Source organism: Ambystoma mexicanum, chromosome 5p, assembly GCF_040938575.1.
Source record: "Ambystoma mexicanum isolate Mex_15411 chromosome 5p, UKY_AmexF1_1, whole genome shotgun sequence".
NCBI classification, from domain to species: domain Eukaryota; kingdom Metazoa; phylum Chordata; class Amphibia; order Caudata; family Ambystomatidae; genus Ambystoma; species Ambystoma mexicanum.
The window spans coordinates 715,953,219-715,977,433 of NC_090930.1; the positions used below are offsets into that span (position 1 = coordinate 715,953,219).

Here is a 24,215-nt window from a genome sequence, read left to right on the forward strand (position 1 = left end):
GCGGGAATCCCTGCCCAATTTTCTTTTGGGGTGGTAGGGCTGTTGGCGGGGTTGCACAAGCTCTGCCAACTTTGGCGGCTTAAGCTTGGGATGCGAGGGACATGGTACAAAAATGCAAAGGTTTTCCAGGAAAAGAGTCTACGGGCAACGATTCCTTGTTGCTCTTTTCAGGTGAACTCAAGCCTCAGAGCTTTGAGGTAGGGGCACTGCCTACAGACAGCAGGAAAGGGCTTGTGCGAAGCTGCTGCCGCATTTAGGTAAGAAGAGTAAAAACCTGTACCAGGAGTGGGGCTCGAACCCACGCGGACACTTGTCCATTGGATCTTAAGTCCAACGCCTTAACCACTCGGCCATCCTGGTGAGCTGCTGCAAAGGGCTTCGAATTGAATCTTTGCTGTTTCAGCAGCAGGCGAACAAGTGGAAAACCAGCCCAGAGTGCCCCCTGCAGGAGGTTGGATGGAATTGGCTTGCGAGCGGCAAACGTCTCTCACTTAACAGCATTACAATAGCCTCCAGCTGACTGCAAGTACGGTTGCGGAAACCTCCCGGGTGCTGCAGTCGTTTCCCCGGTGGCCTAGTGGTGAGGATTTGGTGCTTTCACTGCCACGGGCCTGGCTTCGAGTCCCCGACCAGAGTGTGTGCTTTGAGTAAAGGTGGTCTAGGGCAGTCCAGAGGCAGGCTGAGCCTCGAAGGCTGGTGCAGGCCTTGGTGTGCGAGCCCGAAAAAAGGGCAGCTCCTATGTCATCCCTTCTTGCCCTCCGGCACTTGCTGTACAAGCAAAGCCCCCTTTGAACTCTGCATGGTAACCCTGCTGTGTCTCGCAGGCAATCATGGCCTGCCGCCTTTTAATAAACGTGCTCTCCCACGAAGCAGTTCTCCTAAGGAGGGTTAGTTGTGAGTGTGCATCTTCAGCGGCAGCCTCTAGGGGGAGCTTCAGCACTGACCCACAAAAGCTCATAGCGAGGAAGGCTGTCCTTTCAGGAGAGCAAGACAGGAATATCAGCGCTTGGAAGTGAAAGCGCAAACGTTCCCAAAGTGATGCTGTCTTCAATCTCTAAGCTCCCCTTTTCGCAGACCATCACAAGTGTTTTTGTTTTCTTTCTTTCTTTCTTTCTTTATTTCTTTATGTATTTATTTATTAGCAGAAACGGCCCCGAAGACCTGCAGGCACTGGTGCCCATTGTAGCAGAGGCCCTCAGCCTTTGGACTCGGACGCCACCATCTGAGCGACACGCAACGGGGTGCACCCACCGTCCCGGGTGGTCTAGTGGTTAGGATTCACCGCCGCGGCCCGGGTTCGATTCCCGGTCAGGGAAGGAGCTCTTTTAACAACTGACATTTTTATTTACAGCAATGCAGTTAACTGGCGACCGGAAATCTTGCTCCCAGATGCAGATTTGCGTGCACAAAATGGAGGAAGTGCCCTCAGCGCGACGCAAAACGTGTTTATGGCAGAGTCCCATTCATTCTCCTGTCGCTGCGGAAAGACTGCCCTTGACGCAAAAAAGGCAGCTTCCTTTTTCACCGCTGGAGAGAACCTATCTGCTCGGCCCTCCCCCTCTCTTCCCAGTCCCCCAATGGACTGGTCTTTGAGTCACCTGCAGGCATTGTGCACTCGGACACCACTGCCCGGCCTTCCCGAGCTGTCCAGCGGTCTCCCTGGTGGTCTAGTGGTTAGGATTCGGCGCTCTCACCGCCGCGGCCCGGGTTCGATTCCCGGTCAGGGAAGAGAGGCTTTTACTGAATGACATTTTTACAGAAATTCAAACAACTGCGTCTCAAAAAATATTTCTTTCAAATGTAGCTTCACTCACAGGCAATAGCGGCGTGGCTCCCCTGGCGGTAACTCCAAGCATCTTTTCAGCATGGTCCCTTACCGGAAGCTGTCGCCGCTAGAAGTGGGCCTGTGCCCCAAAAAGGAAGCTTTCTTTCTTCCAAAGCTGTAGAGAAAATATTAGTCCTGTCGCCCTGCCAAAGCCGAGCTCGCCCACCATCCCTAGCCTCATCAGACCAAGACCTTGCCCGGGACCCTGGGGCAGAGGGCTGCAGAAATGGTTGCGTACCGGTTTGGAGGAGAAAAGCAGGGGAGGGAGGGGTCGTAGCTGCTTGATTTGCATACAGAGCTGTGGTCTGCTGGGAAAGTGCAGCCTTTGGAGCTTGGCAAAGGCTTCGCAAGGGGCCCGAGCATTGCCCTCGCCCCGTTTGTTGACAGGTTCTCCTTCTATGGGCTGAAGGGCCCTGTAGCCTGATTTGAGGTTGGACGCTCTATTATTCACAGGGGTGTACCGGGCCTAGACGGTGACTGGCTGACCCGTCAGGGCATCGCCCGTTTGGAAGCCCGTTTCGGAAGCGGAGGCGGGAATCCCTGCCCAATTTTCTTTTGGGGTGGTAGGGCTGTTGGCGGGGTTGCACAAGCTCTGCCAACTTTGGCGGCTTAAGCTTGGGATGCGAGGGACATGGTACAAAAATGCAAAGGTTTTCCAGGAAAAGAGTCTACGGGCAACGATTCCTTGTTGCTCTTTTCAGGTGAACTCAAGCCTCAGGGCTTTGAGGTAGGGGCACTGCCTACAGACAGCAGGAAAGGGCTTGTGCGGAGCTGCTGCCGCATTTAGGTAAGAAGAGTAAAAACCTGTACCAGGAGTGGGGCTCGAACCCACGCGGACACTTGTCCATTGGATCTTAAGTCCAACGCCTTAACCACTCGGCCATCCTGGTGAGCTGCTGCAAAGGGCTTCGAATTGAATCTTTGCTGTTTCAGCAGCAGGCGAACAAGTGGAAAACCAGCCCAGAGTGCCCCCTGCAGGAGGTTGGATGGAATTGGCTTGCGAGCGGCAAACGTCTCTCACTTAACAGCATTACAATAGCCTCCAGCTGACTGCAAGTACGGTTGCGGAAACCTCCCGGGTGCTGCAGTCGTTTCCCCGGTGGCCTAGTGGTGAGGATTTGGTGCTTTCACTGCCACGGGCCTGGCTTCGAGTCCCCGACCAGAGTGTGTGCTTTGAGTAAAGGTGGTCTAGGGCAGTCCAGAGGCAGGCTGAGCCTCGAAGGCTGGTGCAGGCCTTGGTGTGCGAGCCCGAAAAAAGGGCAGCTCCTATGTCATCCCTTCTTGCCCTCCGGCACTTGCTGTACAAGCAAAGCCCCCTTTGAACTCTGCATGGTAACCCTGCTGTGTCTCGCAGGCAATCATGGCCTGCCGCCTTTTAATAAACGTGCTCTCCCACGAAGCAGTTCTCCTAAGGAGGGTTAGTTGTGAGTGTGCATCTTCAGCGGCAGCCTCTAGGGGGAGCTTCAGCACTGACCCACAAAAGCTCATAGCGAGGAAGGCTGTCCTTTCAGGAGAGCAAGACAGGAATATCAGCGCTTGGAAGTGAAAGCGCAAACGTTCCCAAAGTGATGCTGTCTTCAATCTCTAAGCTCCCCTTTTCGCAGACCATCACAAGTGTTTTTGTTTTCTTTCTTTCTTTCTTTCTTTATTTCTTTATTTATTTATTTATTAGCAGAAACGGCCCCCGAAGACCTGCAGGCACTGGTGCCCATTGTAGCAGAGGCCCTCAGCCTTTGGACTCGGACGCCACCATCTGAGCGACACGCAACGGGGTGCACCCACCGTCCCTGGTGGTCTAGTGGTTAGGATTCGGCGCTCTCACCGCCGCGGCCCGGGTTCGATTCCCGGTCAGGGAAGGAGCTCTTTTAACAACTGACATTTTTATTTACAGCAATGCAGTTAACTGGCGACCGGAAATCTTGCTCCCAGATGCAGATTTGCGTGCACAAAATGGAGGAAGTGCCCTCAGCGCGACGCAAAACGTGTTTATGGCAGAGTCCCATTCATTCTCCTGTCGCTGCGGAAAGACTGCCCTTGACGCAAAAAAGGCAGCTTCCTTTTTCACCGCTGGAGAGAACCTATCTGCTCGGCCCTCCCCCTCTCTTCCCAGTCCCCCAATGGACTGGCCTTTGAGGCACCTGCAGGCATTGTGCACTCGGACACCACTGCCCGGCCTTCCCGAGCTGTCCAGCGGTCTCCCTGGTGGTCTAGTGGTTAGGATTCGGCCGCGGCCCGGGTTCGATTCCCGGTCAGGGAAGAGAGGCTTTTACTGAATGACATTTTTACAGAAATTCAAACAACTGCGTCTCAAAAAATATTTCTTTCAAATGTAGCTTCACTCACAGGCAATAGCGGCGTGGCTCCCCTGGCGGTAACTCCAAGCATCTTTTCAGCATGGTCCCTTACCGGAAGCTGTCGCCGCTAGAAGTGGGCCTGTGCCCCAAAAAGGAAGCTTTCTTTCTTCCAAAGCTGTAGAGAAAATATTAGTCCTGTCGCCCTGCCAAAGCCGAGCTCGCCCACCATCCCTAGCCTCATCAGACCAAGACCTTGCCCGGGACCCTGGGGCAGAGGGCTGCAGAAATGGTTGCGTACCGGTTTGGAGGAGAAAAGCAGGGGAGGGAGGGGTCGTAGCTGCTTGATTTGCATACAGAGCTGTGGTCTGCTGGGAAAGTGCAGCCTTTGGAGCTTGGCAAAGGCTTCGCAAGGGGCCCGAGCATTGCCCTCGCCCCGTTTGTTGACAGGTTCTCCTTCTATGGGCTGAAGGGCCCTGTAGCCTGATTTGAGGTTGGACGCTCTATTATTCACAGGGGTGTACCGGGCCTAGACGGTGACTGGCTGACCCGTCAGGGCATCGCCCGTTTGGAAGCCCGTTTCGGAAGCGGAGGCGGGAATCCCTGCCCAATTTTCTTTTGGGGTGGTAGGGCTGTTGGCGGGGTTGCACAAGCTCTGCCAACTTTGGCGGCTTAAGCTTGGGATGCGAGGGACATGGTACAAAAATGCAAAGGTTTTCCAGGAAAAGAGTCTACGGGCAACGATTCCTTGTTGCTCTTTTCAGGTGAACTCAAGCCTCAGGGCTTTGAGGTAGGGGCACTGCCTACAGACAGCAGGAAAGGGCTTGTGCGAAGCTGCTGCCGCATTTAGGTAAGAAGAGTAAAAACCTGTACCAGGAGTGGGGCTCGAACCCACGCGGACACTTGTCCATTGGATCTTAAGTCCAACGCCTTAACCACTCGGCCATCCTGGTGAGCTGCTGCAAAGGGCTTCGAATTGAATCTTTGCTGTTTCAGCAGCAGGCGAACAAGTGGAAAACCAGCCCAGAGTGCCCCCTGCAGGAGGTTGGATGGAATTGGCTTGCGAGCGGCAAACGTCTCTCACTTAACAGCATTACAATAGCCTCCAGCTGACTGCAAGTACGGTTGCGGAAACCTCCCGGGTGCTGCAGTCGTTTCCCCGGTGGCCTAGTGGTGAGGATTTGGTGCTTTCACTGCCACGGGCCTGGCTTCGAGTCCCCGACCAGAGTGTGTGCTTTGAGTAAAGGTGGTCTAGGGCAGTCCAGAGGCAGGCTGAGCCTCGAAGGCTGGTGCAGGCCTTGGTGTGCGAGCCCGAAAAAAGGGCAGCTCCTATGTCATCCCTTCTTGCCCTCCGGCACTTGCTGTACAAGCAAAGCCCCCTTTGAACTCTGCATGGTAACCCTGCTGTGTCTCGCAGGCAATCATGGCCTGCCGCCTTTTAATAAACGTGCTCTCCCACGAAGCAGTTCTCCTAAGGAGGGTTAGTTGTGAGTGTGCATCTTCAGCGGCAGCCTCTAGGGGGAGCTTCAGCACTGACCCACAAAAGCTCATAGCGAGGAAGGCTGTCCTTTCAGGAGAGCAAGACAGGAATATCAGCGCTTGGAAGTGAAAGCGCAAACGTTCCCAAAGTGATGCTGTCTTCAATCTCTAAGCTCCCCTTTTCGCAGACCATCACAAGTGTTTTTGTTTTCTTTCTTTCTTTCTTTATTTCTTTATTTATTTATTTATTAGCAGAAACGGCCCCCGAAGACCTGCAGGCACTGGTGCCCATTGTAGCAGAGGCCCTCAGCCTTTGGACTCGGACGCCACCATCTGAGCGACACGCAACAGGGTGCACCCACCGTCCCTGGTGGTCTAGTGGTTAGGATTCGGCGCTCTCACCGCCGCGGCCCGGGTTCGATTCCCGGTCAGGGAAGGAGCTCTTTTAACAACTGACATTTTTATTTACAGCAATGCAGTTAACTGGCGACCGGAAATCTTGCTCCCAGATGCAGATTTGCGTGCACAAAATGGAGGAAGTGCCCTCAGCGCGACGCAAAACGTGTTTATGGCAGAGTCCCATTCATTCTCCTGTCGCTGCGGAAAGACTGCCCTTGACGCAAAAAAGGCAGCTTCCTTTTTCACCGCTGGAGAGAACCTATCTGCTCGGCCCTCCCCCTCTCTTCCCAGTCCCCCAATGGACTGGCCTTTGAGGCACCTGCAGGCATTGTGCACTCGGACACCACTGCCCGGCCTTCCCGAGCTGTCCAGCGGTCTCCCTGGTGGTCTAGTGGTTAGGATTCGGCGCCGCGGCCCGGGTTCGATTCCCGGTCAGGGAAGAGAGGCTTTTACTGAATGACATTTTTACAGAAATTCAAACAACTGCGTCTCAAAAAATATTTCTTTCAAATGTAGCTTCACTCACAGGCAATAGCGGCGTGGCTCCCCTGGCGGTAACTCCAAGCATCTTTTCAGCATGGTCCCTTACCGGAAGCTGTCGCCGCTAGAAGTGGGCCTGTGCCCCAAAAAGGAAGCTTTCTTTCTTCCAAAGCTGTAGAGAAAATATTAGTCCTGTCGCCCTGCCAAAGCCGAGCTCGCCCACCATCCCTAGCCTCATCAGACCAAGACCTTGCCCGGGACCATGGGGCAGAGGGCTGCAGAAATGGTTGCGTACCGGTTTGGAGGAGAAAAGCAGGGGAGGGAGGGGTCGTAGCTGCTTGATTTGCATACAGAGCTGTGGTCTGCTGGGAAAGTGCAGCCTTTGGAGCTTGGCAAAGGCTTCGCAAGGGGCCCGAGCATTGCCCTCGCCCCGTTTGTTGACAGGTTCTCCTTCTATGGGCTGAAGGGCCCTGTAGCCTGATTTGAGGTTGGACGCTCTATTATTCACAGGGGTGTACCGGGCCTAGACGGTGACTGGCTGACCCGTCAGGGCATCGCCCGTTTGGAAGCCCGTTTCGGAAGCGGAGGCGGGAATCCCTGCCCAATTTTCTTTTGGGGTGGTAGGGCTGTTGGCGGGGTTGCACAAGCTCTGCCAACTTTGGCGGCTTAAGCTTGGGATGCGAGGGACATGGTACAAAAATGCAAAGGTTTTCCAGGAAAAGAGTCTACGGGCAACGATTCCTTGTTGCTCTTTTCAGGTGAACTCAAGCCTCAGGGCTTTGAGGTAGGGGCACTGCCTACAGACAGCAGGAAAGGGCTTGTGCGAAGCTGCTGCCGCATTTAGGTAAGAAGAGTAAAAACCTGTACCAGGAGTGGGGCTCGAACCCACGCGGACACTTGTCCATTGGATCTTAAGTCCAACGCCTTAACCACTCGGCCATCCTGGTGAGCTGCTGCAAAGGGCTTCGAATTGAATCTTTGCTGTTTCAGCAGCAGGCGAACAAGTGGAAAACCAGCCCAGAGTGCCCCCTGCAGGAGGTTGGATGGAATTGGCTTGCGAGCGGCAAACGTCTCTCACTTAACAGCATTACAATAGCCTCCAGCTGACTGCAAGTACGGTTGCGGAAACCTCCCGGGTGCTGCAGTCGTTTCCCCGGTGGCCTAGTGGTGAGGATTTGGTGCTTTCACTGCCACGGGCCTGGCTTCGAGTCCCCGACCAGAGTGTGTGCTTTGAGTAAAGGTGGTCTAGGGCAGTCCAGAGGCAGGCTGAGCCTCGAAGGCTGGTGCAGGCCTTGGTGTGCGAGCCCGAAAAAAGGGCAGCTCCTATGTCATCCCTTCTTGCCCTCCGGCACTTGCTGTACAAGCAAAGCCCCCTTTGAACTCTGCATGGTAACCCTGCTGTGTCTCGCAGGCAATCATGGCCTGCCGCCTTTTAATAAACGTGCTCTCCCACGAAGCAGTTCTCCTAAGGAGGGTTAGTTGTGAGTGTGCATCTTCAGCGGCAGCCTCTAGGGGGAGCTTCAGCACTGACCCACAAAAGCTCATAGCGAGGAAGGCTGTCCTTTCAGGAGAGCAAGACAGGAATATCAGCGCTTGGAAGTGAAAGCGCAAACGTTCCCAAAGTGATGCTGTCTTCAATCTCTAAGCTCCCCTTTTCGCAGACCATCACAAGTGTTTTTGTTTTCTTTCTTTCTTTCTTTCTTTATTTCTTTATGTATTTATTTATTAGCAGAAACGGCCCCGAAGACCTGCAGGCACTGGTGCCCATTGTAGCAGAGGCCCTCAGCCTTTGGACTCGGACGCCACCATCTGAGCGACACGCAACGGGGTGCACCCACCGTCCCGGGTGGTCTAGTGGTTAGGATTCGGCGCTCTCACCGCCGCGGCCCGGGTTCGATTCCCGGTCAGGGAAGGAGCTCTTTTAACAACTGACATTTTTATTTACAGCAATGCAGTTAACTGGCGACCGGAAATCTTGCTCCCAGATGCAGATTTGCGTGCACAAAATGGAGGAAGTGCCCTCAGCGCGACGCAAAACGTGTTTATGGCAGAGTCCCATTCATTCTCCTGTCGCTGCGGAAAGACTGCCCTTGACGCAAAAAAGGCAGCTTCCTTTTTCACCGCTGGAGAGAACCTATCTGCTCGGCCCTCCCCCTCTCTTCCCAGTCCCCCAATGGACTGGCCTTTGAGGCACCTGCAGGCATTGTGCACTCGGACACCACTGCCCGGCCTTCCCGAGCTGTCCAGCGGTCTCCCTGGTGGTCTAGTGGTTAGGATTCGGCGCTCTCACCGCCGCGGCCCGGGTTCGATTCCCGGTCAGGGAAGAGAGGCTTTTACTGAATGACATTTTTACAGAAATTCAAACAACTGCGTCTCAAAAAATATTTCTTTCAAATGTAGCTTCACTCACAGGCAATAGCGGCGTGGCTCCCCTGGCGGTAACTCCAAGCATCTTTTCAGCATGGTCCCTTACCGGAAGCTGTCGCCGCTAGAAGTGGGCCTGTGCCCCAAAAAGGAAGCTTTCTTTCTTCCAAAGCTGTAGAGAAAATATTAGTCCTGTCGCCCTGCCAAAGCCGAGCTCGCCCACCATCCCTAGCCTCATCAGACCAAGACCTTGCCCGGGACCCTGGGGCAGAGGGCTGCAGAAATGGTTGCGTACCGGTTTGGAGGAGAAAAGCAGGGGAGGGAGGGGTCGTAGCTGCTTGATTTGCATACAGAGCTGTGGTCTGCTGGGAAAATGCAGCCTTTGGAGCTTGGCAAAGGCTTCGCAAGGGGCCCGAGCATTGCCCTCGCCCCGTTTGTTGACAGGTTCTCCTTCTATGGGCTGAAGGGCCCTGTAGCCTGATTTGAGGTTGGACGCTCTATTATTCACAGGGGTGTACCGGGCCTAGACGGTGACTGGCTGACCCGTCAGGGCATCGCCCGTTTGGAAGCCCGTTTCGGAAGCGGAGGCGGGAATCCCTGCCCAATTTTCTTTTGGGGTGGTAGGGCTGTTGGCGGGGTTGCACAAGCTCTGCCAACTTTGGCGGCTTAAGCTTGGGATGCGAGGGACATGGTACAAAAATGCAAAGGTTTTCCAGGAAAAGAGTCTACGGGCAACGATTCCTTGTTGCTCTTTTCAGGTGAACTCAAGCCTCAGGGCTTTGAGGTAGGGGCACTGCCTACAGACAGCAGGAAAGGGCTTGTGCGAAGCTGCTGCCGCATTTAGGTAAGAAGAGTAAAAACCTGTACCAGGAGTGGGGCTCGAACCCACGCGGACACTTGTCCATTGGATCTTAAGTCCAACGCCTTAACCACTCGGCCATCCTGGTGAGCTGCTGCAAAGGGCTTCGAATTGAATCTTTGCTGTTTCAGCAGCAGGCGAACAAGTGGAAAACCAGCCCAGAGTGCCCCCTGCAGGAGGTTGGATGGAATTGGCTTGCGAGCGGCAAACGTCTCTCACTTAACAGCATTACAATAGCCTCCAGCTGACTGCAAGTACGGTTGCGGAAACCTCCCGGGTGCTGCAGTCGTTTCCCCGGTGGCCTAGTGGTGAGGATTTGGTGCTTTCACTGCCACGGGCCTGGCTTCGAGTCCCCGACCAGAGTGTGTGCTTTGAGTAAAGGTGGTCTAGGGCAGTCCAGAGGCAGGCTGAGCCTCGAAGGCTGGTGCAGGCCTTGGTGTGCGAGCCCGAAAAAAGGGCAGCTCCTATGTCATCCCTTCTTGCCCTCCGGCACTTGCTGTACAAGCAAAGCCCCCTTTGAACTCTGCATGGTAACCCTGCTGTGTCTCGCAGGCAATCATGGCCTGCCGCCTTTTAATAAACGTGCTCTCCCACAAAGCAGTTCTCCTAGGGAGGGTTAGTTGTGAGTGTGCATCTTCAGCGGCAGCCTCTAGGGGGAGCTTCAGCACTGACCCACAAAAGCTCATAGCGAGGAAGGCTGTCCTTTCAGGAGAGCAAGACAGGAATATCAGCGCTTGGAAGTGAAAGCGCAAACGTTCCCAAAGTGATGCTGTCTTCAATCTCTAAGCTCCCCTTTTCGCAGACCATCACAAGTGTTTTTGTTTTCTTTCTTTCTTTCTTTCTTTATTTCTTTATTTATTTATTTATTAGCAGAAACGACCCCCGAAGACCTGCAGGCACTGGTGCCCATTGTAGCAGAGGCCCTCAGCCTTTGGACTCGGACGCCACCATCTGAGCGACACGCAACGGGGTGCACCCACCGTCCCTGGTGGTCTAGTGGTTAGGATTCGGCGCTCTCACCGCCGCGGCCCGGGTTCGATTCCCGGTCAGGGAAGGAGCTCTTTTAACAACTGACATTTTTATTTACAGCAATGCAGTTAACTGGCGACCGGAAATCTTGCTCCCAGATGCAGATTTGCGTGCACAAAATGGAGGAAGTGCCCTCAGCGCGACGCAAAACGTGTTTATGGCAGAGTCCCATTCATTCTCCTGTCGCTGCGGAAAGACTGCCCTTGACGCAAAAAAGGCAGCTTCCTTTTTCACCGCTGGAGAGAACCTATCTGCTCGGCCCTCCCCCTCTCTTCCCAGTCCCCCAATGGACTGGCCTTTGAGGCACCTGCAGGCATTGTGCACTCGGACACCACTGCCCGGCCTTCCCGAGCTGTCCAGCGGTCTCCCTGGTGGTCTAGTGGTTAGGATTCGGCGCTCTCACCGCCGCGGCCCGGGTTCGATTCCCGGTCAGGGAAGAGAGGCTTTTACTGAATGACATTTTTACAGAAATTCAAACAACTGCGTCTCAAAAAATATTTCTTTCAAATGTAGCTTCACTCACAGGCAATAGCGGCGTGGCTCCCCTGGCGGTAACTCCAAGCATCTTTTCAGCATGGTCCCTTACCATGTCGCCGCTAGAAGTGGGCCTGTGCCCCAAAAAGGAAGCTTTCTTTCTTCCAAAGCTGTAGAGAAAATATTAGTCCTGTCGCCCTGCCAAAGCCGAGCTCGCCCACCATCCCTAGCCTCATCAGACCAAGACCTTGCCCGGGACCCTGGGGCAGAGGGCTGCAGAAATGGTTGCGTACCGGTTTGGAGGAGAAAAGCAGGGGAGGGAGGGGTCGTAGCTGCTTGATTTGCATACAGAGCTGTGGTCTGCTGGGAAAGTGCAGCCTTTGGAGCTTGGCAAAGGCTTCGCAAGGGGCCCGAGCATTGCCCTCGCCCCGTTTGTTGACAGGTTCTCCTTCTATGGGCTGAAGGGCCCTGTAGCCTGATTTGAGGTTGGACGCTCTATTATTCACAGGGGTGTACCGGGCCTAGACGGTGACTGGCTGACCCGTCAGGGCATCGCCCGTTTGGAAGCCCGTTTCGGAAGCGGAGGCGGGAATCCCTGCCCAATTTTCTTTTGGGGTGGTAGGGCTGTTGGCGGGGTTGCACAAGCTCTGCCAACTTTGGCGGCTTAAGCTTGGGATGCGAGGGACATGGTACAAAAATGCAAAGGTTTTCCAGGAAAAGAGTCTACGGGCAACGATTCCTTGTTGCTCTTTTCAGGTGAACTCAAGCCTCAGGGCTTTGAGGTAGGGGCACTGCCTACAGACAGCAGGAAAGGGCTTGTGCGAAGCTGCTGCCGCATTTAGGTAAGAAGAGTAAAAACCTGTACCAGGAGTGGGGCTCGAACCCACGCGGACACTTGTCCATTGGATCTTAAGTCCAACGCCTTAACCACTCGGCCATCCTGGTGAGCTGCTGCAAAGGGCTTCGAATTGAATCTTTGCTGTTTCAGCAGCAGGCGAACAAGTGGAAAACCAGCCCAGAGTGCCCCCTGCAGGAGGTTGGATGGAATTGGCTTGCGAGCGGCAAACGTCTCTCACTTAACAGCATTACAATAGCCTCCAGCTGACTGCAAGTACGGTTGCGGAAACCTCCCGGGTGCTGCAGTCGTTTCCCCGGTGGCCTAGTGGTGAGGATTTGGTGCTTTCACTGCCACGGGCCTGGCTTCGAGTCCCCGACCAGAGTGTGTGCTTTGAGTAAAGGTGGTCTAGGGCAGTCCAGAGGCAGGCTGAGCCTCGAAGGCTGGTGCAGGCCTTGGTGTGCGAGCCCGAAAAAAGGGCAGCTCCTATGTCATCCCTTCTTGCCCTCCGGCACTTGCTGTACAAGCAAAGCCCCCTTTGAACTCTGCATGGTAACCCTGCTGTGTCTCGCAGGCAATCATGGCCTGCCGCCTTTTAATAAACGTGCTCTCCCACGAAGCAGTTCTCCTAAGGAGGGTTAGTTGTGAGTGTGCATCTTCAGCGGCAGCCTCTAGGGGGAGCTTCAGCACTGACCCACAAAAGCTCATAGCGAGGAAGGCTGTCCTTTCAGGAGAGCAAGACAGGAATATCAGCGCTTGGAAGTGAAAGCGCAAACGTTCCCAAAGTGATGCTGTCTTCAATCTCTAAGCTCCCCTTTTCGCAGACCATCACAAGTGTTTTTGTTTTCTTTCTTTCTTTCTTTCTTTCTTTATTTCTTTATTTATTTATTTATTAGCAGAAACGGCCCCCGAAGACCTGCAGGCACTGGTGCCCATTGTAGCAGAGGCCCTCAGCCTTTGGACTCGGACGCCACCATCTGAGCGACACGCAACGGGGTGCACCCACCGTCCCTGGTGGTCTAGTGGTTAGGATTCGGCGCTCTCACCGCCGCGGCCCGGGTTCGATTCCCGGTCAGGGAAGGAGCTCTTTTAACAACTGACATTTTTATTTACAGCAATGCAGTTAACTGGCGACCGGAAATCTTGCTCCCAGATGCAGATTTGCGTGCACAAAATGGAGGAAGTGCCCTCAGCGCGACGCAAAACGTGTTTATGGCAGAGTCCCATTCATTCTCCTGTCGCTGCGGAAAGACTGCCCTTGACGCAAAAAAGGCAGCTTCCTTTTTCACCGCTGGAGAGAACCTATCTGCTCGGCCCTCCCCCTCTCTTCCCAGTCCCCCAATGGACTGGCCTTTGAGGCACCTGCAGGCATTGTGCACTCGGACACCACTGCCCGGCCTTCCCGAGCTGTCCAGCGGTCTCCCTGGTGGTCTAGTGGTTAGGATTCGGCGCCGCGGCCCGGGTTCGATTCCCGGTCAGGGAAGAGAGGCTTTTACTGAATGACATTTTTACAGAAATTCAAACAACTGCGTCTCAAAAAATATTTCTTTCAAATGTAGCTTCACTCACAGGCAATAGCGGCGTGGCTCCCCTGGCGGTAACTCCAAGCATCTTTTCAGCATGGTCCCTTACCGGAAGCTGTCGCCGCTAGAAGTGGGCCTGTGCCCCAAAAAGGAAGCTTTCTTTCTTCCAAAGCTGTAGAGAAAATATTAGTCCTGTCGCCCTGCCAAAGCCGAGCTCGCCCACCATCCCTAGCCTCATCAGACCAAGACCTTGCCCGGGACCATGGGGCAGAGGGCTGCAGAAATGGTTGCGTACCGGTTTGGAGGAGAAAAGCAGGGGAGGGAGGGGTCGTAGCTGCTTGATTTGCATACAGAGCTGTGGTCTGCTGGGAAAGTGCAGCCTTTGGAGCTTGGCAAAGGCTTCGCAAGGGGCCCGAGCATTGCCCTCGCCCCGTTTGTTGACAGGTTCTCCTTCTATGGGCTGAAGGGCCCTGTAGCCTGATTTGAGGTTGGACGCTCTATTATTCACAGGGGTGTACCGGGCCTAGACGGTGACTGGCTGACCCGTCAGGGCATCGCCCGTTTGGAAGCCCGTTTCGGAAGCGGAGGCGGGAATCCCTGCCCAATTTTCTTTTGGGGTGGTAGGGCTGTTGGCGGGGTTGCACAAGCTCTGCCAACTTTGGCGGCTTAAGCTTGGGATGCGAGGGACATGGTACAAAAATGCAAAGGTTTTCCAGGAAAAGAGTCTACGGGCAACGATTCCTTGTTGCTCTTTTCAGGTGAACTCAAGCCTCAGGGCTTTGAGGTAGGGGCACTGCCTACAGACAGCAGGAAAGGGCTTGTGCGAAGCTGCTGCCGCATTTAGGTAAGAAGAGTAAAAACCTGTACCAGGAGTGGGGCTCGAACCCACGCGGACACTTGTCCATTGGATCTTAAGTCCAACGCCTTAACCACTCGGCCATCCTGGTGAGCTGCTGCAAAGGGCTTCGAATTGAATCTTTGCTGTTTCAGCAGCAGGCGAACAAGTGGAAAACCAGCCCAGAGTGCCCCCTGCAGGAGGTTGGATGGAATTGGCTTGCGAGCGGCAAACGTCTCTCACTTAACAGCATTACAATAGCCTCCAGCTGACTGCAAGTACGGTTGCGGAAACCTCCCGGGTGCTGCAGTCGTTTCCCCGGTGGCCTAGTGGTGAGGATTTGGTGCTTTCACTGCCACGGGCCTGGCTTCGAGTCCCCGACCAGAGTGTGTGCTTTGAGTAAAGGTGGTCTAGGGCAGTCCAGAGGCAGGCTGAGCCTCGAAGGCTGGTGCAGGCCTTGGTGTGCGAGCCCGAAAAAAGGGCAGCTCCTATGTCATCCCTTCTTGCCCTCCGGCACTTGCTGTACAAGCAAAGCCCCCTTTGAACTCTGCATGGTAACCCTGCTGTGTCTCGCAGGCAATCATGGCCTGCCGCCTTTTAATAAACGTGCTCTCCCACGAAGCAGTTCTCCTAAGGAGGGTTAGTTGTGAGTGTGCATCTTCAGCGGCAGCCTCTAGGGGGAGCTTCAGCACTGACCCACAAAAGCTCATAGCGAGGAAGGCTGTCTTTCAGGAGAGCAAGACAGGAATATCAGCGCTTGGAAGTGAAAGCGCAAACGTTCCCAAAGTGATGCTGTCTTCAATCTCTAAGCTCCCCTTTTCGCAGACCATCACAAGTGTTTTTGTTTTCTTTCTTTCTTTCTTTCTTTATTTCTTTATTTATTTATTTATTAGCAGAAACGGCCCCCGAAGACCTGCAGGCACTGGTGCCCATTGTAGCAGAGGCCCTCAGCCTTTGGACTCGGACGCCACCATCTGAGCGACACGCAACGGGGTGCACCCACCGTCCCTGGTGGTCTAGTGGTTAGGATTCGGCGCTCTCACCGCCGCGGCCCGGGTTCGATTCCCGGTCAGGGAAGGAGCTCTTTTAACAACTGACATTTTTATTTACAGCAATGCAGTTAACTGGCGACCGGAAATCTTGCTCCCAGATGCAGATTTGCGTGCACAAAATGGAGGAAGTGCCCTCAGCGCGACGCAAAACGTGTTTATGGCAGAGTCCCAATCATTCTCCTGTCGCTGCGGAAAGACTGCCCTTGACGCAAAAAAGGCAGCTTCCTTTTTCACCGCTGGAGAGAACCTATCTGCTCGGCCCTCCCCCTCTCTTCCCAGTCCCCCAATGGACTGGCCTTTGAGGCACCTGCAGGCATTGTGCACTCGGACACCACTGCCCGGCCTTCCCGAGCTGTCCAGCGGTCTCCCTGGTGGTCTAGTGGTTAGGATTCACCGCCGCGGCCCGGGTTCGATTCCCGGTCAGGGAAGAGAGGCTTTTACTGAATGACATTTTTACAGAAATTCAAACAACTGCGTCTCAAAAAATATTTCTTTCAAATGTAGCTTCACTCACAGGCAATAGCGGCGTGGCTCCCCTGGCGGTAACTCCAAGCATCTTTTCAGCATAGTCCCTTACCGGAAGCTGTCGCCGCTAGAAGTGGGCCTGTGCCCCAAAAAGGAAGCTTTCTTTCTTCCAAAGCTGTAGAGAAAATATTAGTCCTGTCGCCCTGCCAAAGCCGAGCTCGCCCACCATCCCTAGCCTCATCAGACCAAGACCTTGCCCGGGACCCTGGGGCAGAGGGCTGCAGAAATGGTTGCGTACCGGTTTGGAGGAGAAAAGCAGGGGAGGGAGGGGTCGTAGCTGCTTGATTTGCATACAGAGCTGTGGTCTGCTGGGAAAGTGCAGCCTTTGGAGCTTGGCAAAGGCTTCGCAAGGGGCCCGAGCATTGCCCTCGCCCCGTTTGTTGACAGGTTCTCCTTCTATGGGCTGAAGGGCCCTGTAGCCTGATTTGAGGTTGGACGCTCTATTATTCACAGGGGTGTACCGGGCCTAGACGGTGACTGGCTGACCCGTCAGGGCATCGCCCGTTTGGAAGCCCGTTTCGGAAGCGGAGGCGGGAATCCCTGCCCAATTTTCTTTTGGGGTGGTAGGGCTGTTGGCGGGGTTGCACAAGCTCTGCCAACTTTGGCGGCTTAAGCTTGGGATGCGAGGGACATGGTACAAAAATGCAAAGGTTTTCCAGGAAAAGAGTCTACGGGCAACGATTCCTTGTTGCTCTTTTCAGGTGAACTCAAGCCTCAGGGCTTTGAGGTAGGGGCACTGCCTACAGACAGCAGGAAAGGGCTTGTGCGAAGCTGCTGCCGCATTTAGGTAAGAAGAGTAAAAACCTGTACCAGGAGTGGGGCTCGAACCCACGCGGACACTTGTCCATTGGATCTTAAGTCCAACGCCTTAACCACTCGGCCATCCTGGTGAGCTGCTGCAAAGGGCTTCGAATTGAATCTTTGCTGTTTCAGCAGCAGGCGAACAAGTGGAAAACCAGCCCAGAGTGCCCCCTGCAGGAGGTTGGATGGAATTGGCTTGCGAGCGGCAAACGTCTCTCACTTAACAGCATTACAATAGCCTCCAGCTGACTGCAAGTACGGTTGCGGAAACCTCCCGGGTGCTGCAGTCGTTTCCCCGGTGGCCTAGTGGTGAGGATTTGGTGCTTTCACTGCCACGGGCCTGGCTTCGAGTCCCCGACCAGAGTGTGTGCTTTGAGTAAAGGTGGTCTAGGGCAGTCCAGAGGCAGGCTGAGCCTCGAAGGCTGGTGCAGGCCTTGGTGTGCGAGCCCGAAAAAAGGGCAGCTCCTATGTCATCCCTTCTTGCCCTCCGGCACTTGCTGTACAAGCAAAGCCCCCTTTGAACTCTGCATGGTAACCCTGCTGTGTCTCGCAGGCAATCATGGCCTGCCGCCTTTTAATAAACGTGCTCTCCCACGAAGCAGTTCTCCTAAGGAGGGTTAGTTGTGAGTGTGCATCTTCAGCGGCAGCCTCTAGGGGGAGCTTCAGCACTGACCCACAAAAGCTCATAGCGAGGAAGGCTGTCCTTTCAGGAGAGCAAGACAGGAATATCAGCGCTTGGAAGTGAAAGCGCAAACGTTCCCAAAGTGATGCTGTCTTCAATCTCTAAGCTCCCCTTTTCGCAGACCATCACAAGTGTTTTTGTTTTCTTTCTTTCTTTCTTTCTTTATTTCTTTATTTATTTATTTATTAGCAGAAACGGCCCCCGAAGACCTGCAGGCACTGGTGCCCATTGTAGCAGAGGCCCTCAGCCTTTGGACTCGGACGCCACCATCTGAGCGACACGCAACGGGGTGCACCCACCGTCCCTGGTGGTCTAGCCACGGCCCGGGTTCGATTCCCGGTCAGGGAAGGAGCTCTTTTAACAACTGACATTTTTATTTACAGCAATGCAGTTAACTGGCGACCGGAAATCTTGCTCCCAGATGCAGATTTGCGTGCACAAAATGGAGGAAGTGCCCTCAGCGCGACGCAAAACGTGTTTATGGCAGAGTCCCATTCATTCTCCTGTCGCTGCGGAAAGACTGCCCTTGACGCAAAAAAGGCAGCTTCCTTTTTCACCGCTGGAGAGAACCTATCTGCTCGGCCCTCCCCCTCTCTTCCCAGTCCCCCAATGGACTGGCCTTTGAGGCACCTGCAGGCATTGTGCACTCGGACACCACTGCCCGGCCTTCCCGAGCTGTCCAGCGGTCTCCCTGGTGGTCTAGTGGTTAGGATTCGGCGCTCTCACCGCCGCGGCCCGGGTTCGATTCCCGGTCAGGGAAGAGAGGCTTTTACTGAATGACATTTTTACAGAAATTCAAACAACTGCGTCTCAAAAAATATTTCTTTCAAATGTAGCTTCACTCACAGGCAATAGCGGCGTGGCTCCCCTGGCGGTAACTCCAAGCATCTTTTCAGCATGGTCCCTTACCGGAAGCTGTCGCCGCTAGAAGTGGGCCTGTGCCCCAAAAAGGAAGCTTTCTTTCTTCCAAAGCTGTAGAGAAAATATTAGTCCTGTCGCCCTGCCAAAGCCGAGCTCGCCCACCATCCCTAGCCTCATCAGACCAAGACCTTGCCCGGGACCCTGGGGCAGAGGGCTGCAGAAATGGTTGCGTACCGGTTTGGAGGAGAAAAGCAGGGGAGGGAGGGGTCGTAGCTGCTTGATTTGCATACAGAGCTGTGGTCTGCTGGGAAAGTGCAGCCTTTGGAGCTTGGCAAAGGCTTCGCAAGGGGCCCGAGCATTGCCCTCGCCCCGTTTGTTGACAGGTTCTCCTTCTATGGGCTGAAGGGCCCTGTAGCCTGATTTGAGGTTGGACGCTCTATTATTCACAGGGGTGTACCGGGCCTAGACGGTGACTGGCTGACCCGTCAGGGCATCGCCCGTTTGGAAGCCCGTTTCGGAAGCGGAGCGGGAATCCCTGCCCAATTTTCTTTTGGGGTGGTAGGGCTGTTGGCGGGGTTGCACAAGCTCTGCCAACTTTGGCGGCTTAAGCTTGGGATGCGAGGGACATGGTACAAAAATGCAAAGGTTTTCCAGGAAAAGAGTCTACGGGCAACGATTCCTTGTTGCTCTTTTCAGGTGAACTCAAGCCTCAGAGCTTTGAGGTAGGGGCACTGCCTACAGACAGCAGGAAAGGGCTTGTGCGAAGCTGCTGCCGCATTTAGGTAAGAAGAGTAAAAACCTGTACCAGGAGTGGGGCTCGAACCCACGCGGACACTTGTCCATTGGATCTTAAGTCCAACGCCTTAACCACTCGGCCATCCTGGTGAGCTGCTGCAAAGGGCTTCGAATTGAATCTTTGCTGTTTCAGCAGCAGGCGAACAAGTGGAAAACCAGCCCAGAGTGCCCCCTGCAGGAGGTTGGATGGAATTGGCTTGCGAGCGGCAAACGTCTCTCACTTAACAGCATTACAATAGCCTCCAGCTGACTGCAAGTACGGTTGCGGAAACCTCCCGGGTGCTGCAGTCGTTTCCCCGGTGGTCTAGTGGTGAGGATTTGGTGCTTTCACTGCCACGGGCCTGGCTTCGAGTCCCCGACCAGAGTGTGTGCTTTGAGTAAAGGTGGTCTAGGGCAGTCCAGAGGCAGGCTGAGCCTCGAAGGCTGGTGCAGGCCTTGGTGTGCGAGCCCGAAAAAAGGGCAGCTCCTATGTCATCCCTTCTTGCCCTCCGGCACTTGCTGTACAAGCAAAGCCCCCTTTGAACTCTGCATGGTAACCCTGCTGTGTCTCGCAGGCAATCATGGCCTGCCGCCTTTTAATAAACGTGCTCTCCCACGAAGCAGTTCTCCTAAGGAGGGTTAGTTGTGAGTGTGCATCTTCAGCGGCAGCCTCTAGGGGGAGCTTCAGCACTGACCCACAAAAGCTCATAGCGAGGAAGGCTGTCCTTTCAGGAGAGCAAGACAGGAATATCAGCGCTTGGAAGTGAAAGCGCAAACGTTCCCAAAGTGATGCTGTCTTCAATCTCTAAGCTCCCCTTTTCGCAGACCATCACAAGTGTTTTTGTTTTCTTTCTTTCTTTCTTTCTTTATTTCTTTATGTATTTATTTATTAGCAGAAACGGCCCCGAAGACCTGCAGGCACTGGTGCCCATTGTAGCAGAGGCCCTCAGCCTTTGGACTCGGACGCCACCATCTGAGCGACACGCAACGGGGTGCACCCACCGTCCCGGGTGGTCTAGTGGTTAGGATTCACCGCCGCGGCCCGGGTTCGATTCCCGGTCAGGGAAGGAGCTCTTTTAACAACTGACATTTTTATTTACAGCAATGCAGTTAACTGGCGACCGGAAATCTTGCTCCCAGATGCAGATTTGCGTGCACAAAATGGAGGAAGTGCCCTCAGCGCGACGCAAAACGTGTTTATGGCAGAGTCCCATTCATTCTCCTGTCGCTGCGGAAAGACTGCCCTTGACGCAAAAAAGGCAGCTTCCTTTTTCACCGCTGGAGAGAACCTATCTGCTCGGCCCTCCCCCTCTCTTCCCAGTCCCCCAATGGACTGGCCTTTGAGGCACCTGCAGGCATTGTGCACTCGGACACCACTGCCCGGCCTTCCCGAGCTGTCCAGCGGTCTCCCTGGTGGTCTAGTGGTTAGGATTCGGCGCTCTCACCGCCGCGGCCCGGGTTCGATTCCCGGTCAGGGAAGAGAGGCTTTTACTGAATGACATTTTTACAGAAATTCAAACAACTGCGTCTCAAAAAATATTTCTTTCAAATGTAGCTTCACTCACAGGCAATAGCGGCGTGGCTCCCCTGGCGGTAACTCCAAGCATCTTTTCAGCATGGTCCCTTACCGGAAGCTGTCGCCGCTAGAAGTGGGCCTGTGCCCCAAAAAGGAAGCTTTCTTTCTTCCAAAGCTGTAGAGAAAATATTAGTCCTGTCGCCCTGCCAAAGCCGAGCTCGCCCACCATCCCTAGCCTCATCAGACCAAGACCTTGCCCGGGACCCTGGGGCAGAGGGCTGCAGAAATGGTTGCGTACCGGTTTGGAGGAGAAAAGCAGGGGAGGGAGGGGTCGTAGCTGCTTGATTTGCATACAGAGCTGTGGTCTGCTGGGAAAGTGCAGCCTTTGGAGCTTGGCAAAGGCTTCGCAAGGGGCCCGAGCATTGCCCTCGCCCCGTTTGTTGACAGGTTCTCCTTCTATGGGCTGAAGGGCCCTGTAGCCTGATTTGAGGTTGGACGCTCTATTATTCACAGGGGTGTACCGGGCCTAGACGGTGACTGGCTGACCCGTCAGGGCATCGCCCGTTTGGAAGCCCGTTTCGGAAGCGGAGGCGGGAATCCCTGCCCAATTTTCTTTTGGGGTGGTAGGGCTGTTGGCGGGGTTGCACAAGCTCTGCCAACTTTGGCGGCTTAAGCTTGGGATGCGAGGGACATGGTACAAAAATGCAAAGGTTTTCCAGGAAAAGAGTCTACGGGCAACGATTCCTTGTTGCTCTTTTCAGGTGAACTCAAGCCTCAGGGCTTTGAGGTAGGGGCACTGCCTACAGACAGCAGGAAAGGGCTTGTGCGGAGCTGCTGCCGCATTTAGGTAAGAAGAGTAAAAACCTGTACCAGGAGTGGGGCTCGAACCCACGCGGACACTTGTCCATTGGATCTTAAGTCCAACGCCTTAACCACTCGGCCATCCTGGTGAGCTGCTGCAAAGGGCTTCGAATTGAATCTTTGCTGTTTCAGCAGCAGGCGAACAAGTGGAAAACCAGCCCAGAGTGCCCCCTGCAGGAGGTTGGATGGAATTGGCTTGCGAGCGGCAAACGTCTCTCACTTAACAGCATTACAATAGCCTCCAGCTGACTGCAAGTACGGTTGCGGAAACCTCCCGGGTGCTGCAGTCGTTTCCCCGGTGGCCTAGTGGTGAGGATTTGGTGCTTTCACTGCCACGGGCCTGGCTTCGAGTCCCCGACCAGAGTGTGTGCTTTGAGTAAAGGTGGTCTAGGGCAGTCCAGAGGCAGGCTGAGCCTCGAAGGCTGGTGCAGGCCTTGGTGTGCGAGCCCGAAAAAAGGGCAGCTCCTATGTCATCCCTTCTTGCCCTCCGGCACTTGCTGTACAAGCAAAGCCCCCTTTGAACTCTGCATGGTAACCCTGCTGTGTCTCGCAGGCAATCATGGCCTGCCGCCTTTTAATAAACGTGCTCTCCCACGAAGCAGTTCTCCTAAGGAGGGTTAGTTGTGAGTGTGCATCTTCAGCGGCAGCCTCTAGGGGGAGCTTCAGCACTGACCCACAAAAGCTCATAGCGAGGAAGGCTGTCCTTTCAGGAGAGCAAGACAGGAATATCAGCGCTTGGAAGTGAAAGCGCAAACGTTCCCAAAGTGATGCTGTCTTCAATCTCTAAGCTCCCCTTTTCGCAGACCATCACAAGTGTTTTTGTTTTCTTTCTTTCTTTCTTTCTTTCTTTCTTTCTTTCTTTATTTATTTATTTATTAGCAGAAACGGCCCCCGAAGACCTGCAGGCACTGGTGCCCATTGTAGCAGAGGCCCTCAGCCTTTGGACTCGGACGCCACCATCTGAGCGACACGCAACGGGGTGCACCCACCGTCCCTGGTGGTCTAGTGGTTAGGATTCGGCGCGGCCCGGGTTCGATTCCCGGTCAGGGAAGGAGCTCTTTTAACAACTGACATTTTTATTTACAGCAATGCAGTTAACTGGCGACCGGAAATCTTGCTCCCAGATGCAGATTTGCGTGCACAAAATGGAGGAAGTGCCCTCAGCGCGACGCAAAACGTGTTTATGGCAGAGTCCCATTCATTCTCCTGTCGCTGCGGAAAGACTGCCCTTGACGCAAAAAAGGCAGCTTCCTTTTTCACCGCTGGAGAGAACCTATCTGCTCGGCCCTCCCCCTCTCTTCCCAGTCCCCCAATGGACTGGCCTTTGAGGCACCTGCAGGCATTGTGCACTCGGACACCACTGCCCGGCCTTCCCGAGCTGTCCAGCGGTCTCCCTGGTGGTCTAGTGGTTAGGATTCGGCCGCGGCCCGGGTTCGATTCCCGGTCAGGGAAGAGAGGCTTTTACTGAATGACATTTTTACAGAAATTCAAACAACTGCGTCTCAAAAAATATTTCTTTCAAATGTAGCTTCACTCACAGGCAATAGCGGCGTGGCTCCCCTGGCGGTAACTCCAAGCATCTTTTCAGCATGGTCCCTTACCGGAAGCTGTCGCCGCTAGAAGTGGGCCTGTGCCCCAAAAAGGAAGCTTTCTTTCTTCCAAAGCTGTAGAGAAAATATTAGTCCTGTCGCCCTGCCAAAGCCGAGCTCGCCCACCATCCCTAGCCTCATCAGACCAAGACCTTGCCCGGGACCCTGGGGCAGAGGGCTGCAGAAATGGTTGCGTACCGGTTTGGAGGAGAAAAGCAGGGGAGGGAGGGGTCGTAGCTGCTTGATTTGCATACAGAGCTGTGGTCTGCTGGGAAAGTGCAGCCTTTGGAGCTTGGCAAAGGCTTCGCAAGGGGCCCGAGCATTGCCCTCGCCCCGTTTGTTGACAGGTTCTCCTTCTATGGGCTGAAGGGCCCTGTAGCCTGATTTGAGGTTGGACGCTCTATTATTCACAGGGGTGTACCGGGCCTAGACGGTGACTGGCTGACCCGTCAGGGCATCGCCCGTTTGGAAGCCCGTTTCGGAAGCGGAGGCGGGAATCCCTGCCCAATTTTCTTTTGGGGTGGTAGGGCTGTTGGCGGGGTTGCACAAGCTCTGCCAACTTTGGCGGCTTAAGCTTGGGATGCGAGGGACATGGTACAAAAATGCAAAGGTTTTCCAGGAAAAGAGTCTACGGGCAACGATTCCTTGTTGCTCTTTTCAGGTGAACTCAAGCCTCAGGGCTTTGAGGTAGGGGCACTGCCTACAGACAGCAGGAAAGGGCTTGTGCGAAGCTGCTGCCGCATTTAGGTAAGAAGAGTAAAAACCTGTACCAGGAGTGGGGCTCGAACCCACGCGGACACTTGTCCATTGGATCTTAAGTCCAACGCCTTAACCACTCGGCCATCCTGGTGAGCTGCTGCAAAGGGCTTCGAATTGAATCTTTGCTGTTTCAGCAGCAGGCGAACAAGTGGAAAACCAGCCCAGAGTGCCCCCTGCAGGAGGTTGGATGGAATTGGCTTGCGAGCGGCAAACGTCTCTCACTTAACAGCATTACAATAGCCTCCAGCTGACTGCAAGTACGGTTGCGGAAACCTCCCGGGTGCTGCAGTCGTTTCCCCGGTGGCCTAGTGGTGAGGATTTGGTGCTTTCACTGCCACGGGCCTGGCTTCGAGTCCCCGACCAGAGTGTGTGCTTTGAGTAAAGGTGGTCTAGGGCAGTCCA

At 54.5% G+C, this 24,215-nt stretch overlaps 22 non-coding genes across 22 annotated transcripts; 11 read left to right on the forward strand and 11 right to left on the reverse strand.

Annotated features, from left to right (window-relative positions):
* Positions 1-277: 277 nt before the first annotated feature.
* Positions 278-360, reverse strand: TRNAL-UAA (transfer RNA leucine (anticodon UAA)). The gene has a single exon. It is a non-coding gene; the product is annotated as a tRNA-Leu (tRNA).
* Positions 361-1,656: 1,296 nt separating this feature from the next.
* Positions 1,657-1,728, forward strand: TRNAE-CUC (transfer RNA glutamic acid (anticodon CUC)). The gene has a single exon. It is a non-coding gene; the product is annotated as a tRNA-Glu (tRNA).
* Positions 1,729-2,632: 904 nt separating this feature from the next.
* TRNAL-UAA (transfer RNA leucine (anticodon UAA)) lies at positions 2,633-2,715 on the reverse strand. Its single transcript has one exon. It is a non-coding gene; the product is annotated as a tRNA-Leu (tRNA).
* Positions 2,716-3,609: 894 nt separating this feature from the next.
* TRNAE-CUC (transfer RNA glutamic acid (anticodon CUC)) lies at positions 3,610-3,681 on the forward strand. Its single transcript has one exon. It is a non-coding gene; the product is annotated as a tRNA-Glu (tRNA).
* Positions 3,682-4,986: 1,305 nt separating this feature from the next.
* On the reverse strand, positions 4,987-5,069 carry TRNAL-UAA (transfer RNA leucine (anticodon UAA)). Its single transcript has one exon. It is a non-coding gene; the product is annotated as a tRNA-Leu (tRNA).
* Positions 5,070-5,959: 890 nt separating this feature from the next.
* Positions 5,960-6,031, forward strand: TRNAE-CUC (transfer RNA glutamic acid (anticodon CUC)). Its single transcript has one exon. It is a non-coding gene; the product is annotated as a tRNA-Glu (tRNA).
* Positions 6,032-7,338: 1,307 nt separating this feature from the next.
* TRNAL-UAA (transfer RNA leucine (anticodon UAA)) lies at positions 7,339-7,421 on the reverse strand. The gene has a single exon. It is a non-coding gene; the product is annotated as a tRNA-Leu (tRNA).
* An 893-nt stretch (positions 7,422-8,314) lies between these two features.
* TRNAE-CUC (transfer RNA glutamic acid (anticodon CUC)) lies at positions 8,315-8,386 on the forward strand. The gene has a single exon. It is a non-coding gene; the product is annotated as a tRNA-Glu (tRNA).
* A 340-nt stretch (positions 8,387-8,726) lies between these two features.
* TRNAE-CUC (transfer RNA glutamic acid (anticodon CUC)) lies at positions 8,727-8,798 on the forward strand. Its single transcript has one exon. It is a non-coding gene; the product is annotated as a tRNA-Glu (tRNA).
* A 904-nt stretch (positions 8,799-9,702) lies between these two features.
* TRNAL-UAA (transfer RNA leucine (anticodon UAA)) lies at positions 9,703-9,785 on the reverse strand. The gene has a single exon. It is a non-coding gene; the product is annotated as a tRNA-Leu (tRNA).
* An 894-nt stretch (positions 9,786-10,679) lies between these two features.
* On the forward strand, positions 10,680-10,751 carry TRNAE-CUC (transfer RNA glutamic acid (anticodon CUC)). The gene has a single exon. It is a non-coding gene; the product is annotated as a tRNA-Glu (tRNA).
* A 340-nt stretch (positions 10,752-11,091) lies between these two features.
* Positions 11,092-11,163, forward strand: TRNAE-CUC (transfer RNA glutamic acid (anticodon CUC)). Its single transcript has one exon. It is a non-coding gene; the product is annotated as a tRNA-Glu (tRNA).
* An 899-nt stretch (positions 11,164-12,062) lies between these two features.
* On the reverse strand, positions 12,063-12,145 carry TRNAL-UAA (transfer RNA leucine (anticodon UAA)). The gene has a single exon. It is a non-coding gene; the product is annotated as a tRNA-Leu (tRNA).
* An 898-nt stretch (positions 12,146-13,043) lies between these two features.
* Positions 13,044-13,115, forward strand: TRNAE-CUC (transfer RNA glutamic acid (anticodon CUC)). Its single transcript has one exon. It is a non-coding gene; the product is annotated as a tRNA-Glu (tRNA).
* Positions 13,116-14,422: 1,307 nt separating this feature from the next.
* Positions 14,423-14,505, reverse strand: TRNAL-UAA (transfer RNA leucine (anticodon UAA)). The gene has a single exon. It is a non-coding gene; the product is annotated as a tRNA-Leu (tRNA).
* Positions 14,506-15,398: 893 nt separating this feature from the next.
* On the forward strand, positions 15,399-15,470 carry TRNAE-CUC (transfer RNA glutamic acid (anticodon CUC)). Its single transcript has one exon. It is a non-coding gene; the product is annotated as a tRNA-Glu (tRNA).
* Positions 15,471-16,777: 1,307 nt separating this feature from the next.
* TRNAL-UAA (transfer RNA leucine (anticodon UAA)) lies at positions 16,778-16,860 on the reverse strand. The gene has a single exon. It is a non-coding gene; the product is annotated as a tRNA-Leu (tRNA).
* Positions 16,861-18,141: 1,281 nt separating this feature from the next.
* TRNAE-CUC (transfer RNA glutamic acid (anticodon CUC)) lies at positions 18,142-18,213 on the forward strand. Its single transcript has one exon. It is a non-coding gene; the product is annotated as a tRNA-Glu (tRNA).
* A 903-nt stretch (positions 18,214-19,116) lies between these two features.
* On the reverse strand, positions 19,117-19,199 carry TRNAL-UAA (transfer RNA leucine (anticodon UAA)). Its single transcript has one exon. It is a non-coding gene; the product is annotated as a tRNA-Leu (tRNA).
* A 1,296-nt stretch (positions 19,200-20,495) lies between these two features.
* TRNAE-CUC (transfer RNA glutamic acid (anticodon CUC)) lies at positions 20,496-20,567 on the forward strand. The gene has a single exon. It is a non-coding gene; the product is annotated as a tRNA-Glu (tRNA).
* Positions 20,568-21,471: 904 nt separating this feature from the next.
* On the reverse strand, positions 21,472-21,554 carry TRNAL-UAA (transfer RNA leucine (anticodon UAA)). Its single transcript has one exon. It is a non-coding gene; the product is annotated as a tRNA-Leu (tRNA).
* Positions 21,555-23,821: 2,267 nt separating this feature from the next.
* TRNAL-UAA (transfer RNA leucine (anticodon UAA)) lies at positions 23,822-23,904 on the reverse strand. Its single transcript has one exon. It is a non-coding gene; the product is annotated as a tRNA-Leu (tRNA).
* Between the last annotated feature and the right edge of the window lie 311 nt (positions 23,905-24,215).